General features: G+C 38.1%; 1 protein-coding gene across 1 annotated transcript in view; it reads right to left on the minus strand.

Annotated features, from left to right (window-relative positions):
* The window catches only part of LOC116325641 (myocyte-specific enhancer factor 2A-like), a 45,552-nt gene extending 28,825 nt beyond the window's left edge, over positions 1-16,727 (minus strand). Inside the window, exon 1 of the mRNA XM_031746598.2 lies at positions 16,599-16,727. The gene's annotated coding sequence lies outside the window, so the exon portion shown is untranslated. The remainder of the gene's footprint in view (positions 1-16,598) is intronic.
* Between the last annotated feature and the right edge of the window lie 416 nt (positions 16,728-17,143).

Here is a 17,143-nt window from a genome sequence, read left to right on the forward strand (position 1 = left end):
GATCATTTAGCGGTATATAGGGGGTGAAGGGGTACGGCTCTGAAAATATATCGGTACTCGTAGATTTTTAGGCAGACTGCGGCCATCCTGCAGCTGGCTGTTTATCTGCTGCATGAACATGACAATGATATCATAAATCTTAGTAAGAAAGTAAAGTATATATCCCAAAATGTTAAACTGTTCTTTTAAAATACTTCCCGGTTGTGTATAATTTATAAATATACTAAGCAATAACCTATATCCACTATGAAGAGCTCACTTTAATTTAAGCTCACTTAAATCTACATTTTCTGACAGTGAAACATCATGACCCATGACTCTACTGAGCAATTCTTATGAATAGTGAAATGTAGTGTGGGAGTTTCAAACACTGTGTCACCCACGTAGTTCATCAGCAACAGTGTTTCAAACTCATGGCCACTGAAATGTTCCAAGATTAAATGCAGGTTAAGTCATCTAATATTCATCAGTCATTTAAAAATGATTTGGAATAACCAACTAGCATTTATTTGTGCGCATCTCAAAACTTCAACTAAGTCTATATTTAAAAGTATGAAAAAGATTATTTATTACCACAGTGATGACAAGAAGGCTGGACATAGCTAAACTAGAGTGAAGTAAAACCCCTGCAAGCTGCCAGCTTCCTGTTAGCTCTGTCAACTACAGTACTTCCTGTTTCATGATCAGTCTGTCTGGCAAGGAAGCAGCTTTGAGTAAATCACCCTTCAAACCACTACAACCCACACAAACCACCAGTAACATTTTCTTATTCCGCTGAACATAAATTTGTTGTTACATCTGAAGCCAAAAAGCATAACAAGTCAGGCCAAAAGGTCAAACAGATCAAATTATTTTAAGCTAAACTTTATGACTGATAAATAACCTATAATAAAGTTATTTATCAGTCTGTCTATGAATTTAAAAAATATATACACACAAACAAACACCAAACAAATTTCTAAGGGCACAGTGCGTGATCCATCCTAGCGGTTGGAGCTGGTTTCCACTGTTCCAAAGGGCCAGTGTCAGGAAAATTAAACCCTATAATTGTCCAGATTTTCCTTCTTGTATATCTAGTACACAGTGGTAAAAACTTCACTCCCCTGGTTTTTCTATTGAAATTACTCATTGTGGTTTAGAAGAAGGTGCTGTCTAGATAGTGGAAAAAGGAAACATTCCACTTATTCCATTTGAATTTACTTGCCATGTTCTCACATCAGTCAACACCACATGGAGAGAGATGGCATGTTAAAGGGCATTCAATGTCCAACTTGTGTTCTCGCACCTTTGTTGGATGATGTCTCGAGAAGTTCACGGTTGTAATTCAATGTGTGAAAATAGTTAACATTAATTTAAAAAATACATATTACACTATCACGTATCATATAATCACATTAAAACAATTAATGTGAAGTCTATGAGCCAATAAGACAAAAAGCAAGCCTTTGGTCAACATAAAATATAAAATTGGGGACAATTTTTGGTAAGAATTTGTTTTCAAGGTCTTTCAACACAGCTACACCCACATGGAATCACGTGGCATTTTTGCAGGGGTGGTGGGGGGGTTGTACAGATTAGCTAAACAAGATCAAATTAGTTACTTAGCTGCTGGTAAGCTGATTTTTTGGCGAGAGACATGATAGCCTTTCCCTCTGTTTCCAAATGTTCTATAGGCACAGCTAACGTATAGGTTATAAGTTAATATACTGGCTATTACTTCATAGATGTAATATATAATATAATATAATGCATCTTTGTCAATAGCAACACCTGGTCCATTCAATGCCAAAAAGAGTCTCTGAGGAACAAAATCACCTAGTGTTCATAGACACCAGTAGAGGTGATCGATGTCAGCCCTCAGGAAGATCATAAAGTCTAGTTTTCATGCAGTAAAAAAACCCACTCTATCCATGATGGAATGCACTTCTGTGTTTACTGCACTGCAAAAAGAAAAAGATTAAAATCCACAACAGATGTGCAACTTTTTTTCCTGAAAGACTGACTCTCTCAGAATAAAGGAGCTGACAAAGTTGAGCTTTTGTGTAGCTGGTCAGCAAGACTGTTTTTGAGCAGAAGGCAACTGAAAAGAAAGACGATGCCTTTTTCTTCAATCTATAGCAACCTTTGCTACACAAGATTTTTTTGCACAGGATAGTTTATACCACAACTATGTGTCAAATAAATGTTGCTCAAAGTGTATGCAATTGTACATATTTAAAAATTGTAATAGAGTGCACACAGTACCATGCATTTCCTCTTTCAGTATTTACCTTTGACATAAACATGACGGGCCCCATCTAACACTGTACTGTTGACCTCAATAAGTCTTACAAAAGGGGCTTTGTAAAAATAGAAAGTTCTACACAGTAGTTCTAATATTATGAGCACTAATTAATGCCCCCCTTCACCATCTCCTCATGTAAAGAATAAGCAGAAGTTAGAGCTGTGGAAGGTTAATCATGCTCTTTCTTAACAGGTTGTTTTCAGTAAAAACTGGCAGAGTAATTGGCAACCCTTTCATCACTTCTCCTCGTTAAAGAGCATGGGTCCAACTCTAATTGTGTTGACCCCACTGTGACCTCTGCTCCAGTCACTCCAACATTAAATCAATAAGGCTTCAAGCTGTTGCTACGCAGCAGGCAGCACTTGATAGCCCCCCAATCTTCTGCTACCAGCCGAATAAAGAAATCACTGTCTCCAAATATCATTTTGTTCCAGTAGATTATGGAGCTGATCCTAGCAGTCAGTGCAGAAACAACCATGGTGAGATCTGTGGTGATTTGCTAGAAGATGAAAGAGTTTCTCTTTCATTACTGTTTGCTAAAGTGTTAAGAACTGATGACAGAGATTGCTTTATTCGTATCTTTACCTTCCCTGCAGCTTTGCTCGTCTCCTTGCTCTTTCCTACTTCGCATTTTGCTCAGCGTCGTCCTTCTTCCTTCTAGCAGCTTATTTGCATGGTATCCACCAGCAAGAAAAGAGAGGATCTTTTGCTCAAGGCAAAATAAGGTAGAAGATTCTCTCTCCCCAGCAAGCCTGGACATCCTTTGAAGTTCTAATAAATGAAGTTTTCATAAAGGTTCTAGGGGAACATATGCATCTTAAACATTCTATATGCTGGACCTGGTCCCTGAGGGAGCAAGACTTAGATCGGGCTTGTTTACTGGCTGAAGTGTTTAACAGTTCCCTATTTATATTACCACTCTCCACACAAGCCCAGATGTGCACATACCTTCTTTGATGTAAAGAAAGTCAGTGACAATTTATGTTAAAATATCATGGAAAGAAGCACAGACTGAATTAACATTTTGTTATGCAAATCATGCTCTGGCACAATGCACAGTTTTTGAATAAGAATGATAATTTGCATATTACTAACAGCAACAACAGCTGCAAATGAGATTCCTTGTAAACGTGGCCAGTGACAAAACCTGACATTCAGTAGAGTCAAAGTCTTCTGAATGTTCCACTTTAGCTTCTCTCCTGTGGCTTAGTGAGACAGGAACACGTCTTTTATAGTGAGTCAGGAGAAAGGAAACCAAATGATGCTGTTGTCTGTTGCCAGGCATGACAGGAACATGCACTGTGATTAATTCATCACCCACAGTCAGACAAGCTAGCCTCTGGTATCAAGCAGCCAGAGTATCGACGCTGGCCTATGCTGTTTTGCAGGTCATGAAGCTAATGGGTTTTTGCTTGAAATGTAATAATTAAACTCATCTCCATGCACCAGCAGCATGGCCATTTAAAGCTAGGCTGAAGGCCAGGCAGATTAGATGGCTTAAACTGTCATCTGCTGTACCACCAGACTCCCCAGTTAGCACGTGAAGAAGCTGTGTTATTCTGTTAAGTATGATTCTCTTTAAGGAGGCAAGAATACATAAAACGCCATGTCAGTGTGTGTATCAAACCATAAGAATAATGCAATAAAAATGTAATAATACATTTGTGAATTATACATTAAAAAAGCCCGTAGCTTGGAGGCTTCATTTACTGACACCCCATTCTCCTGCACGCCACAATGTTACTCTCAATCTCCCAGCCTTGTAAAAACTCCAAGACAGCAGTCTGCTCATTTAATTACTGGCACACTGTGATGTCATTTCATTATTGTGTTGCTTTTATGGCAGTGGCAGTGGGCTAAGATTTTCCTGTCTCAACACAGAGACACTGATGTCATGCCTGCAACAAAGATTGAAACACAAGCTGGCTTGTAAAATACGGCCACACTTCCATACCCTCTGTTCCTTTCATTAGAAAGAAAACAAAAAATGTTAATTGCACTCCAAATTAAGTTTGAATCCTGACAAAATATGTTCTTTTTTTCTGTCTGCCATTTTCATGTTTTCTTAAAAGGCTGTCAGCTGAGGTTGCGAGGTGAGATGAGCCTGGGCTGTGTTTAAGGGTCATTATGTTGGTTATGTGTTTGCTTGTGTTTCCAAATTGTAATCGTACAGTGTAAAATTTCTAACAAGAAAAACAGGCAGAAGGTCTGCTGAGCCAATAACATTTACAAATTACAATCTGAGCTGCTCCCACACAGTTCAGTGTCAAGAATCCCCCAATCATATTTTCTATATGGAAACACTACTGCTACCACTTTGAAGCTCATTTAGTATTTGCCTTTCAAAAACTTCTCACAGAGACACCCATTATCTACAAATGCTTGTGGGTTATGGAGAGCTAACGAAAATAAAAATTACATTTCTCTGCAGAAATGAATACAGAAAAAGAAAGACCAGAACTCTAGTCTTCGCTCAATCAGTACTAACCATTTGGCAAAAAGAACAGACTCTCGTTCAGTTACTGATGTATAAACTGAAGTGATGCAACTGACTTTATGAGAGAGTTTTGCAAGCCTTACGACCATATAAGTGCTTAGTGTTTAATGTGGATTTATTGGTCCCTTTTTTCAGGCCAATACAAAACAGCAACAGTCATTACATTCAGCACACTTTTGAGTAGAAGTAAACAAGAAGACCACCAAAGTTAGCTGTTACAGCTTCATTTATGAGTTGACCTGCGAAAGGCAACTTTTTGATTATCACGTTTTGAAAAGCAATAACTGCTGATTTTGTACAGTAGAGCTGGAGATCAGCGTGATGGGATCATGCCTTAACATATGCCAAATAAGTGATTCAAAATTTCACGATTTTTAAGGCTACACTGACACGCAACTATTAGTAGTCAGGCAACCAACATAGAAGGTGCATGAATTGTAGTTTGACAGATCAGTTTCCACTCTAAAAAGTCATCACCAACAAGTTATGTGACTGCATGAGTTTCTCGCTCAGTCATGACTGAGAGGTAGCCTATCCGAGTGTCTTGTTCATGCACTTATCGACTAGTTACTTTTGGGCTCTGGTGTGGGCTGTGGGAAGTGAATATGAGTCTAAAGTTCCCGAAAGGGACGCATTTGGAAAGTTTGCGAACATCACACCATGAATTAGTGCATGTATTTATGAGGTTTGCAGTCCTCAAAAGCAAATGAGTTTGCCGAGCCACATAGCTCCAGAAATGAGAAATATCTGTAGCCTCAGCCCAATCTTTTGATCTATTAAATGATATTATAATGAATTCTTTAACATTTTGTTTGTTCCTGCCCTCATTGAAATTCTGCGCTTTCAGCAAAGTAATAACTTCCTTTTTATCTTGTGAAGTAATGGTAAGAAGATCTGAGGCCTCCATCTTGAGGTTCCTTTAGGCAATCTCCTTTCCCCTACCCAAAACCCCTGCTTACATATACACACACATATTTCACCATTAGCATTTCTGGCTCTTTGAAATTACTGGTTAAGCAGTGAGCTCTTTTTTCAAGTTAGCATATGTACTGGACGAGTAGAATGCCTCCACACAGATTGAATTTGTATCAATCTCACAAAAGTGCCACATAGAGGTAATAGAAAACTCTATAAAAAGGTGAGTCTCTAAAGCTTTTCAGATCACTAGATCAGTGAGTGTAAATAATAAAACAAAGTAAGACTAAAAAAAGCTGTACACTAAAAACTGTCTCCTGTTGAATAGAAAGATAAGATGTGGGTGCTTTGAACACACTCACGTTAGGTTGTGCAAGAAAATAAGTGCTCAGAATACGCTGTGCAAACAGATGGACAGTGTAGAGCTGCAGGATGAGTTTATAAGTTTATGCAGATGCTGAAAACTGGCTAGTATTTCAACACATGTTGTAACTGGCCTGATTTCCAAACCTACAGTTTTGCAGTGTTTGAATGAAGGCACTTTGCCTATTTTAATCAGATTGAGGCCTTATTCTTTCTAATTATAGACATCTAATTAGGTGTCAACTCCATATTCTGAATGATAAAACAATGCTAAACCACTTTTCTTCATGATGTCTTTGTATGTTTTAGAATTTTTAAGCAGCTGATTTACCCTCAGACCATATGGTTACTTATAATCAGCCTCTGGGTTTACTGTGATTTAGAGAAATAATTGCTCAAATCCATGATCCTGGCTTTTCTTAATACTAACTTCAGTGCTTCAGGCAATGTTACCAACAAACTAGTTTCTTCTTTCTGTTTCCTACATTTTGAATTGCTACTTGCCTAAACTTACTAAAATATAAATAAATAAATAACGGAACCCTGTATAAGTGAAGTGCATGACCCAAGCCGAGTAATGAAAAGAAGCACAACAACCAATCACAGCTAACTGGCTAACTGGCCAAATGATATTACATACAATACAAAACATTTATTTCCTTTAAAAAAAGATAGTAAGTCAGGCAAATAAAACTACCAGTGACTTGTCACTTGTACCTCATGCCTGAACGCTCTGGCTACACTGCACGCACTAGGTTACAAATACTGGGAGGTGCACAACAAGCTAAAATGACACCAAAGCGTGCCATACAAGCAGTTGAGAGCGCACTGTTTTTTTGCACAGCCATGCAATAAAAACAAAAAACATAAACTCCCTGTTAGTCAGACCAAGCCATGCTAAGAACAGCTGTGAGATGAAGCTGTCCTTGCTAGCACCCCAAGAAAGATGGTAAAGCAGTTATCTGAACAGATTTGCTAACTGCATAACAAACACACCATCCCTTCTTTATTACTTCACAAAAAACTCCTGCAAGTTCACCAGTGGAAAACTTTTAGTGCAAAGCAGCAACAGCAGTAATGGTTCAGTCCACTACTATATCAACAGCTACTTTGCAAAACACTAGCGTGGATGATACTAATGTAAAGTTAGGTTGATATCTAAATGTAAAAATAGCAACACAAGAGAAGCTTCAGCCACCTATCCCCTGTTTTGAGGCCACAGTACAAATGCACAGTATCACTGCTTGACATGCCATAGCACAGTATGGAAAATGCAGCCCTACGCATATTACTAGAAAACTCTAAAAGCCAGACACTCTCAATAAAAAATACTTTTGAACAGTGTGTGGAAGCTGCTGGTGTAACCTAGTCTTCAACTCAGCATGGAGTGACAGTGTCTTCATGTACAGCCAGTATTAATCAAGTGTTGGCACCATTAAGAACAGTGTCAGGACATTGAGCAGACCCAAACCACTCTCTGGTCTGGCTCTCATCCCTACAAATCAACAGTGAGTTTAATTAAGCCAAGCCATGCTGCTATTGATTCAACATTACTGTTTAACCTGGCAGCTCTGCGGGAAATCTATTTACTGTGAGTGACAAAGGCAGACTTATACGATTGCAGGAAAGTAAATTGCAAGGCTAATATTTGGAAATTGTTTTATTTGATTTCTATATTTATTGAGCGTAATTTCTTAGCTCCTCTGCAGCATATTTAGCATCAAACGTGCGGGTGTGTGGCCCTGTGGTCAGACGGCAGGCAGCCAGAGGTTTGGCTGGCTAGGAAGAGTTGGCTCAAACCCGATTACTGGGGTGACCCCGCAGGAAGAGTTCTCAAGTCCAACAGATTAGGAGCTTTTCCAAAAGCCACAGCAAGAGGAAAGTAGAGAAGAGTGGAGTAGGGTAGAGTTGAAGAGAGACGAGATCACTCAAAGCCTTCACTGCTAGAAAGTATTGCTCAACACAATAAACATGATTTCAATATTACTTCCATATATAAATGCGCTTAAAACACATTTTATATTTCCCTTGACCCTTCAGCGCTGCCGGAAAGTAATTTGAATCAGGACAAGCAGAGATACATAATCAAATAAGTATTTTAATGTGCTCACCTGTCACAAGCCAGGCTCACTGTAGTTCATTTTAATTAACTAATATCACCATTTCAAACCCTCAAAGCCCAAATACATCTTCATAATCATCAGTCACTGCAATACAAGAAAATGAACTGACAGAATGTTTCAGTTACTCAAATGAACAACAGCAACACTAACCTCAAAACATGTGACACAGCCCTCTGATGGCCAAAGTAATTATGACAGGAGCAAACCTAGGAAGCCAGGTAGGCGGTGTGGAGGGTGGATGGGTGGATCAACAAAATGTTTCTCAGCTGGTATTTCAAACAGTCAAAGACAAAGAATTTTTTCTAGTTTTTTTGTCATCATCCTTATACGACACTGTGTCGTGTCAGATAGAAACTAGAAGTGTTTGGTATGGAAAGTGAAAGGAGAAGGAATGGATAAAGAGAAGGTAGCACAGCTATAAGATTTAGAAAGGTTAGGTTTTTGTCACTTTTTTTGTTACAATAAGTATTAAATTCATGAACTTCAGAGCTCTACAATGAAATAAGATGTTAGCAGACTAGTAAACAAAGATGTGGAGAGGTCAATAGATGGTGCATTGAAGCTCAAAGTATATTGATTGAATGACAGGAGCTGAAGCGCTGGCAGTGCCTTTACTGTGTATGGTGCCTCCAATAATAGTGACGCATCTCTTGGTAAAACTGCTGATGGTGACTGTTCAGTTATTGGCTTTTACTGGTGTGCTACTAATACAAATCTAAATAACTACACATATCAATTAATTGATGAAACCATTATTTACAATTTTTTTCTGAATGAATGCGGCTCAGTGAGTCATTAGTTCCTTAGTTTGTCCAGTCTGCATGCTCAAGTGTCTTTTTGCAAAATACTGAACCTTAAAACTAACCCCAATGTGGCAGTGTGTGAATAACAGGAAAAAGTGCTACATGCATAGTATAGAAAGCACTGTGCAAATGTGGGCGAGCATGGTTTGTAGTGTAAAGTGCTTATTAAAGCTAGACGAGTGCTTTGTAAATGCAGTCCAGTCTATTTGTTCTGGAGAGGAAATCTTGAAAGCACTTCTCTCATTTAGACTACAGTAGGGCGATATGACCAAAAATATTTATCACGTATACATATACGTTTGAAAATTTGCGATAACAATATAACTGACGATATAATTGACACTAGACAAAATACTTTACAACTCCACAACTTTATTAGTGCAAAGAAAAACCCATCAATGTATTTTCACTTAAACAAGCAGCTGTTTTTCATGTGCATTAAAGTTATATAAAAATTTAACAGTGCAAATTCAAATTCCTCGCTGACAGTTTAACCAAGAGGCATTTCCAGTGGAAATTGGCCGACATATCCTCAGCATAACCATGTATAATATCCTCAAAATTTAAAAAGAGGTTATACACACACAATACGGTAATATTATGTTGAAGCACAGTACGTATCACTCCGCGAGGCGCCTGCCTACGATAGCCGCAATGCTCCGACAATCCATCAAGCGGTGCAGGTTCGTAGCTTAGCAAAGTCGTACTAAAACATTTGACAGATTTTTGAGCGCCGTGTATCACATAAAATCGTTTCGAGGTCAGTAAACACAACCAGAATTCATACATACGGCACACGGGATTATAAGGGGCACTGTCGATTTTCAGAAAAATCAAAGGATTGATTTTAAGTGTGCCGTATTTTCCAAAAAACACGGTAATAATGACGGCCCGCTAGCATGCTCTACCAAAAATAGTGCTTTGTTGTGTATGTGACAGACGAAAAGCTAAACCAGTTCCACATCACTGAAGTTGCAGCATTTTTACAAACGAATTCTGGTTCATCCGTTTCATTCAACGATCCGCTTTCGCCCTTCTCATTCTCCGTCACCGCCATGCTTTTTCCGCCATGTGTGTATGAAAACAAAGGCACTGGCGCATGCACGTTTTACCCATATTCTATCACGATATTTCATTTTCTTATCATTGCCCAACATTATACCGGTATTACCGTGAACGGTATGATATAGCCCAGCCCTAATTTAGACTGGGTTTTTTTGCTGAAATGGGTCATATCTCTATGAGAGTTATGAAGCAAATCTGCTGATTGCAATGAAACCAGCAATGAGGATCTATTTTTTTAACAGATATGATTTGCAGGAATCACATTACAGATTGCAAATGCTTTCACACCTAGAACAAGAAGGCTGTTCCACACTCAGATCACCAACATCAACACAGACAGGTAGCGAAATACAGCAAGCTTCTACGGCAAGAATTATCAGCTAGAGCTTTCATCTTTTCTACTTTGTGTGATATAAAATGCATAACGTTTAGGCAGACGTCATCAGGCTCATCAGGTTCAATGCATTTATCCACATTGAAGCTCCGTGGTTTAGCTTGGATTCACTAAAGCAAGTCATCTAATTGACTAGGAAAGAAAAACTCAAATCAGTCAGTCACGGATAACTTAAAATAGCTTTTCAATAAAAAAAAAGAAAGAAAACACACACACACACATACAAATGCATACAGTGCAGCCTCTATTTCTTCAGCATGTGGTGCAAAAAGAGAAGCCTATCCCTCAGAAGTGTTGCTATTTCTGTTTACCACAAGGCCCCAAATATTCTATCATTAGAGAAACTAGGAGGGGAAGGAAATACCACTTGGGAACACATGGACTCGGTGCAGCCACACAAAGAAACCTAACTGACAGAGTGGATACAAGATTAAAGATTGTCATGTTATTGCTAACAGGTTTTATATCCACATCTTCATTTACATCAAAATGTCAAAAAAGGATATTTCCTCGCTTCTCATGTGAAATCACAGGTTTTTTTTACATTATACTATTAAATGATTCAGTATTTACCCAACATATTATACAACCTAAATCGGTTTTGTATGCTTCCTGTTGCAAAACTGATGTAAAATTCTTCAATTCTTTGCCGTTTTTTAATCTGATAGAATAGTAAAGGTGGATAGTTATAAATTAACATTAAAAACACCAAAAAAATAAAATAAAATAAACACAGCATGGTCTATGGCAGGGGTGGGGAACTCCCGGCCACAAGGGCCGGTGTCCTGCAGGTTTTAGATCTCACCCTGGGTCAACACACCTGAATCAAATGATTAGTTCATTACCAGGCCTCTGGAGAACTTCAAGACATGTCGAGGAGGTAATTCAGCCATTTAAATCAGCTGTGTTGGATCAAGGACACATCTAAAACCTGCAGGACACTGGAGTTCCCCACCCCTGGTCTGTGGTGAGTCACACTGAATACTAGACAATGTACATGAATGGCCAAAACCTAGCCTGGGAATAATATGAATGTGGAAAGTCACTGTTCCAAGCCTGGTTGGCATTGAGACAACTGTTTATCCAACAAGGGGCGGGTTTGATAAAATGACATTTTTTCATCCATTAGCAATAAATCACATTTTTTGCTCTGATTGGCTGTAATTGTCCAATTGTTTCCAGAGGTGCTTTGGTCTGTGCCCAGTGATAATGTGTCTTAGAAATCACAACTGATCTGAGATGTTATAAACTAATTACATTTGTATAGCAATGTAAGGCTAGCAAATACCATCATGACAGCTGAGTCAAGCAGCATTGTGTTACTGTAGCTAAAAAGTACTTGAAGCTGGAGTACCAGTGATGACAGCTGCATGCCTTTATATGTGGCTTACATATAACTGTATTTAAAAGCTCTCCCCTCTAAATATTTGAAAACACATGTGGTCAGATAAATTAATTTGTTTTCTGGGAAATTAAGTTTTATATTTTTATCATTGGTTACATACTTACCCTGGGTAGCTCACTGCATTTCTGAGTAATGATGAATGTAAAGTCAGTAAAATCTGGGACCGTGCCTTCCAAGTATCACACAGGTTGTATGCACATATTGAATAATGTCTAAGTAAATAAATGACTGTTAGGCTTGAACAGTCTTTTGTATCAGGTGTAAATTTATAGAAGCATTGATATGGATCGAGAAAATATGATGGTGCTGAATTTCTTCTGCATGTACTTGCGATTTAAAAAAAAAAAATTTTTTAAATTGGAGTCCAGGATACTGGACACACCCTGGTAACATCTTCAGCACCAACCCTTGCATCATTCTTTATAAAACACTTAGATGTGTGGGGCGAGGTTCCCAGTTTTATTTTGGCAGACACAGTAATAATGTCTATCATTTCTGCTAGGCTATCCACATGTTCCTAGTCTGTTTAATGGCTTTTAGAAACAGCACCGTGAGCTACATTAAAATTATTAGTCCTTTATTTATTCAGGTAAAAATCTCATTGAGATTTAAAATCTCATTTCCAAGAGAGACCTGGCATCAAAATAAATTTAAGTTAAACAATGATGAAAGGCGGGGTCCATGTTCTCCAAATGGGCTGACATAAGTATCAAGGGATATTATATTCTTTTAAACATAAGCACTAGAAACATGTATTTTAATCAGATTTAAAATAATCAGATCATGATGCGCATGAAACCACTATGCAATGCAACTGGGCGATGAGAACAGTCCCGAGTGAAACCCATCATAACATATGATGTGTTTTTAAGAATGCACTACTTCCCATCAAGTCCCAATACACTGCTTTACTTTAAACCCTGGATAACAGCTATTAAGCCATTTAGATAACTTTAACCTGTGCAAAAAAACAGGGAGCAACTTTAAACTCATGTGGCTGATGTTAAACATTAAGGTTAACTTGGAGTCAAGAAACTGAGGAACACCACATTTTTTGGTCTCTAAGAATTTTTTCAGCTTTAAATACTCAGCTATGATCACCAGCTGCCATTTGGTGTTTAGCAAGTCCTGTACAGTATGCCTTGAAAGCTCTTTGCGGAAAACTGAACTAAACTCTTAGAAAAACTCAGCAAGCATTTCAAGGCTGAAGAACCATCAGGTAGTAATCTTTTCTCGTCCTCTAGTCATCAAGGAAAAAGGATTTTGGTTCTTTCTTTGCAGTCATCTAATCTATATTTCTCACTTTTGAAAGAAATTGTCTGACTCAACTTCTATGCTACATGGATACAACACTGACATTTGTTCACTTATGGTCTTTTTTTGGCATTCTACCATGACTAGTTTCGACCAGGGAGATGCCAACAGAGTTTCAACCATGTTTAATGGAAAGAAAATATATACACTATGTGATACTGCACCAAAATGATGCCAGACAGTATTCAGGTTATGTACACTATCAATATCTAGCCTTAACTGACTGAAGATGGTAGAGTTCTTTCATCCCATTTGCTCCCCGTGGTCTCAGCAGTCTGACAGGGTGACAGTGTAACCATGACCTGATTACCTGTCCCCTGAAGCCTGTAATCACTAAAGCCAGCAGACAGGCCCTGCCGGTCCGCTGACAGGGAGGATAATTGAAGCTGATGGTACATGCTGCTCGCCCTGCTAATGAAATATGAAAACAAAGAGTAGGGATGAGGCAGCAGGGACAAGGATGAATACCTGAACTACAGAGCCAATAACTTCTCTCTATTAACAATCTGCCTTTCAATAAGATGTGTAAAAAATGTCAACCTCTGATCAGTGGATTGGTCTTTCTTATAAGCCAACGCATTTGAAAAGTTTTTAGGTGTTTCCCACAGACATCATATTATGTTGCTGGTTTTCCCCATCTCATGTTTATCAAAGGAAAAGTGCTGTATTATGAGTTTAGCAATTAAATGCTGCCACTGCACAGAGCTCCTTATAGCGCCACAGTTAGGCTATCAAAGAAATGATTAACCCAGCATCAGTGACACCACCCTTAACAAAATCATTCTTTTTCCAAGTAGAATTGAACTAAAAAACACACCACACTTCAAGTTTAGGTTAGCAAATTAAATAATCTTCATATATCCTTTAAATACAACTTTACGACAAAGTGAGGGAAACCGTGTTTTTAAACTTCATGAGTTAGTCAATGCTTATCCCTTATCTCGGTGATAAGCAGTGATTTGATGAGCTAGCTGTTTTATTAATTAACAGACACCAATAAAGTAACCACAGCCTGTTTAATAGAAATCATACAATTGGACACTGAACTCTGTCATTCTCTGTCGTCTTGGAGAGACTGACTGAAGTGACATGCTGCTTTCTAAACAGCAGACTGTTTTCTAAAAACCAAAAAAGATCAACTTTGCCTTTGTGCAAATGTGTGATACCTACAGTAAAAATAATTTTACAAAAAGAGGTTTATTTTGTGTGTTTTCAATAAAATATATTAAAATACATATAAAAATACAAATTACCATCTATAACTGTTGCTGGGTAAAGTATCCATTAATTCAATGCAATTCATTTATATAGCACCAAATCACAACAACAGTTGTCCCAGGGCACTTTATATTGTAAGGGAAAGACCCTACAATAATACAAAGAAAACTGAGAAAACACCAACAATCATATGACCCCCTCTGAGCTTTGAGTGCTTTTAAGTGCTTTAGTGACAGTGGGAAGGAAAAACTCCCCTATTAACAGAAAGAAACCTGAAGCAGAACCAGGCTCAGGGAGGGGTGGCCATCTACTGCAACTGGCTGGGGTGAGAGGAAGAGGACAGGAAATTATTTTTATGGATGTATTCAAATAATTGCATATGCCCCACCACTCAGCCTTGCTAATAAATTAATTCCTCCTAGTGGATAGTCTCGGTACTGCAATGGAAGAACTTTCCCAAAAATCCTTTTCCCCACAGACCAAAGGAAGATCAAACAAACAAACAAAAAAGTTCTGTATTATGTCATAACTGTTTATTTCAGTGATGTTTCATATTTAAAAGATTTTTCCAGAACTCAGTTTTACTGGTGTCATTATATTCAATTGTATGTTAAGAGAGAGAGAGGACTTTTTAACTTTTTAAATATTTTAAATATTTTTAACCCCGCTAAGATCAGACTAAAACATCTAAAATCTGACATGTTTCAGTCTCATATGACAACACAAATGCAATATTTTATTTTATTTTTCAAAACTATGGTCATTTTTCACTGAATTCATTTGATTTTCTTAGGCATTATTTCATATTGTTGCTTTATTACCTACATGACATATCACTAGTTGAAATGATACCACACTTACTCTTGAAATGAATGAAGTAAGACGGAGGTTTCTAGCACTAGGGTTATAATGACAGATATATTATTAAGAGAATTTCTAATTTTAAAGCCTGAATTGAAGTTTACTCTATTTTAATAGACATATCATGTAAAGCTATATATTTTTATTAGGGTGCTACATGTGTAGGTTTGCATGATTGAAAGCTTTAAAGATTCTTATTTAATTCACATTGCTTGTACTGTTGCCCTTTAGTTGAGCCTCTGCTTGAAAAGGGCAATATTAGCCCAGATTTTAAGCCTCCTAAAAGCCCTATATTCTCCTGATTCGTCAGTTCGTGTGAGCAGCACCTCACCTTCTTGATGTGTGGTGGTTCTGAAAGTAAATCATAAACCTACTAAGCAACGTAATTTTTCGGTTTTGACTGAAAGCGACAACTTCTCAAATCTGGCAATATGAGAGGGGTCAACATGAGCATGTGCAGTAAAATAAGGATTAAAGCAGCATTTCCCCTTTAGGTAAAATACTTAATGCGTAATGTGCCAACTTTAGAGAGTCGAAAACCTTTTTGAAAAAATTATTGTTAAATGTTCTATTTTATTGACGTACATCTATTATTTTTTTTGAAGGTGCGTTTGTTGTTCCCCAGCTATGTGTACTGGTCGTCACAGGATCTCCAGCACCGTGTACTTTGAAATCTTACAGCAGATATTTTGTGATGAGTTGTAATAACTCTTCAATCATCCCACTGCTTCAACTAGTTTTTAAACAAATTATGGTTTGGACTTTTTTTTTTTTAAATGCTTTAGACTACTGGATAGTTTGGCTTAAAACTATTTAAACTTGTATAATCCACTGCTATTCGATCGGTGATCATGTACACTGATGGGGACTTCCAACATGACTGCTTTGCTGAACCGTACTGTAAAGGCTAATTTATGGTTTTAGTTTTTGGTGTTGTGTACCTGTAGGAAATAACACACGTTGTTCAGGACACCTCGGGTTTTACGATATTCGAAGCGAGATAAGCAGAAAAGGCAACGCTTTGTCAAAGATAGTCCAATCTAATCAAAGTTTTATGCAGCTCTCACTCAGACCACTTATCACAACATGTACAGTAGCCTCCGCGTACAGTGTTCACAGTAAACGACACTCAGACATGAGATCACAACAAACACGAACCGTTACCAAATATAGCCTCAACAGAGATGAAGCAGTGCAGAAGCAACATTTAAGGCAGTTTTGGAAGAAATTCAAACACTGAAAGAAGATCGCAGCACTTCAAGAAGGGTCGTGGCTCCCCTCCCTTTCAGTCTCCAAAGCACAGAACACAGTCAGCACACTTTCACATATAAAGACAGACGTGTTTGCTCCACTTACCCCCACTGGCCTCCCGGTGCTTCTGTAAATACGGGCTTTTTATCAAAGTGTCTCCGGCTGAAAGACACGGACAGATCCTGTCCGCTATATTTAGGAAACTGACAAAGTCAGAGCTGAGAGAGGTTTGGCTCCTCCCACCGGAGTGTGTGTATAGCAGCGTCTGTACGTGTGCGCTTGGATCTTCCAACACACTCACACTGACAGACATACACGATTTGTTTGTGTACTGCAGTGTGTACGTGTCCGAAACAGGGCTGTAAATATGAGTTCACATTTATACTTTAAACATGTCAGTGTAAGTAGCTCGCTAACGAATAAAACAACGCTTCAGAAAACAATCTGGATATTCTTTGGTGGATAAGGGGCACAAAGGGTTAGTTGACCTTCAACTCTGAGACACACTACAAAAAAACCCCCAAAAGCCGTCCAAATGAATAAAAATCGACAAAAATAAAGAGACGATTACTTAAAAATGACAACAAAAAACCCCCAAATTGGTACACACCTAAAGCAATCACAAACAGAAACAAAATGGCCACTGTAAT

The sequence above is a fragment of the Oreochromis aureus genome, linkage group 1 (genome assembly GCF_013358895.1).
Source record: "Oreochromis aureus strain Israel breed Guangdong linkage group 1, ZZ_aureus, whole genome shotgun sequence".
Lineage (NCBI taxonomy): Eukaryota > Metazoa > Chordata > Actinopteri > Cichliformes > Cichlidae > Oreochromis > Oreochromis aureus.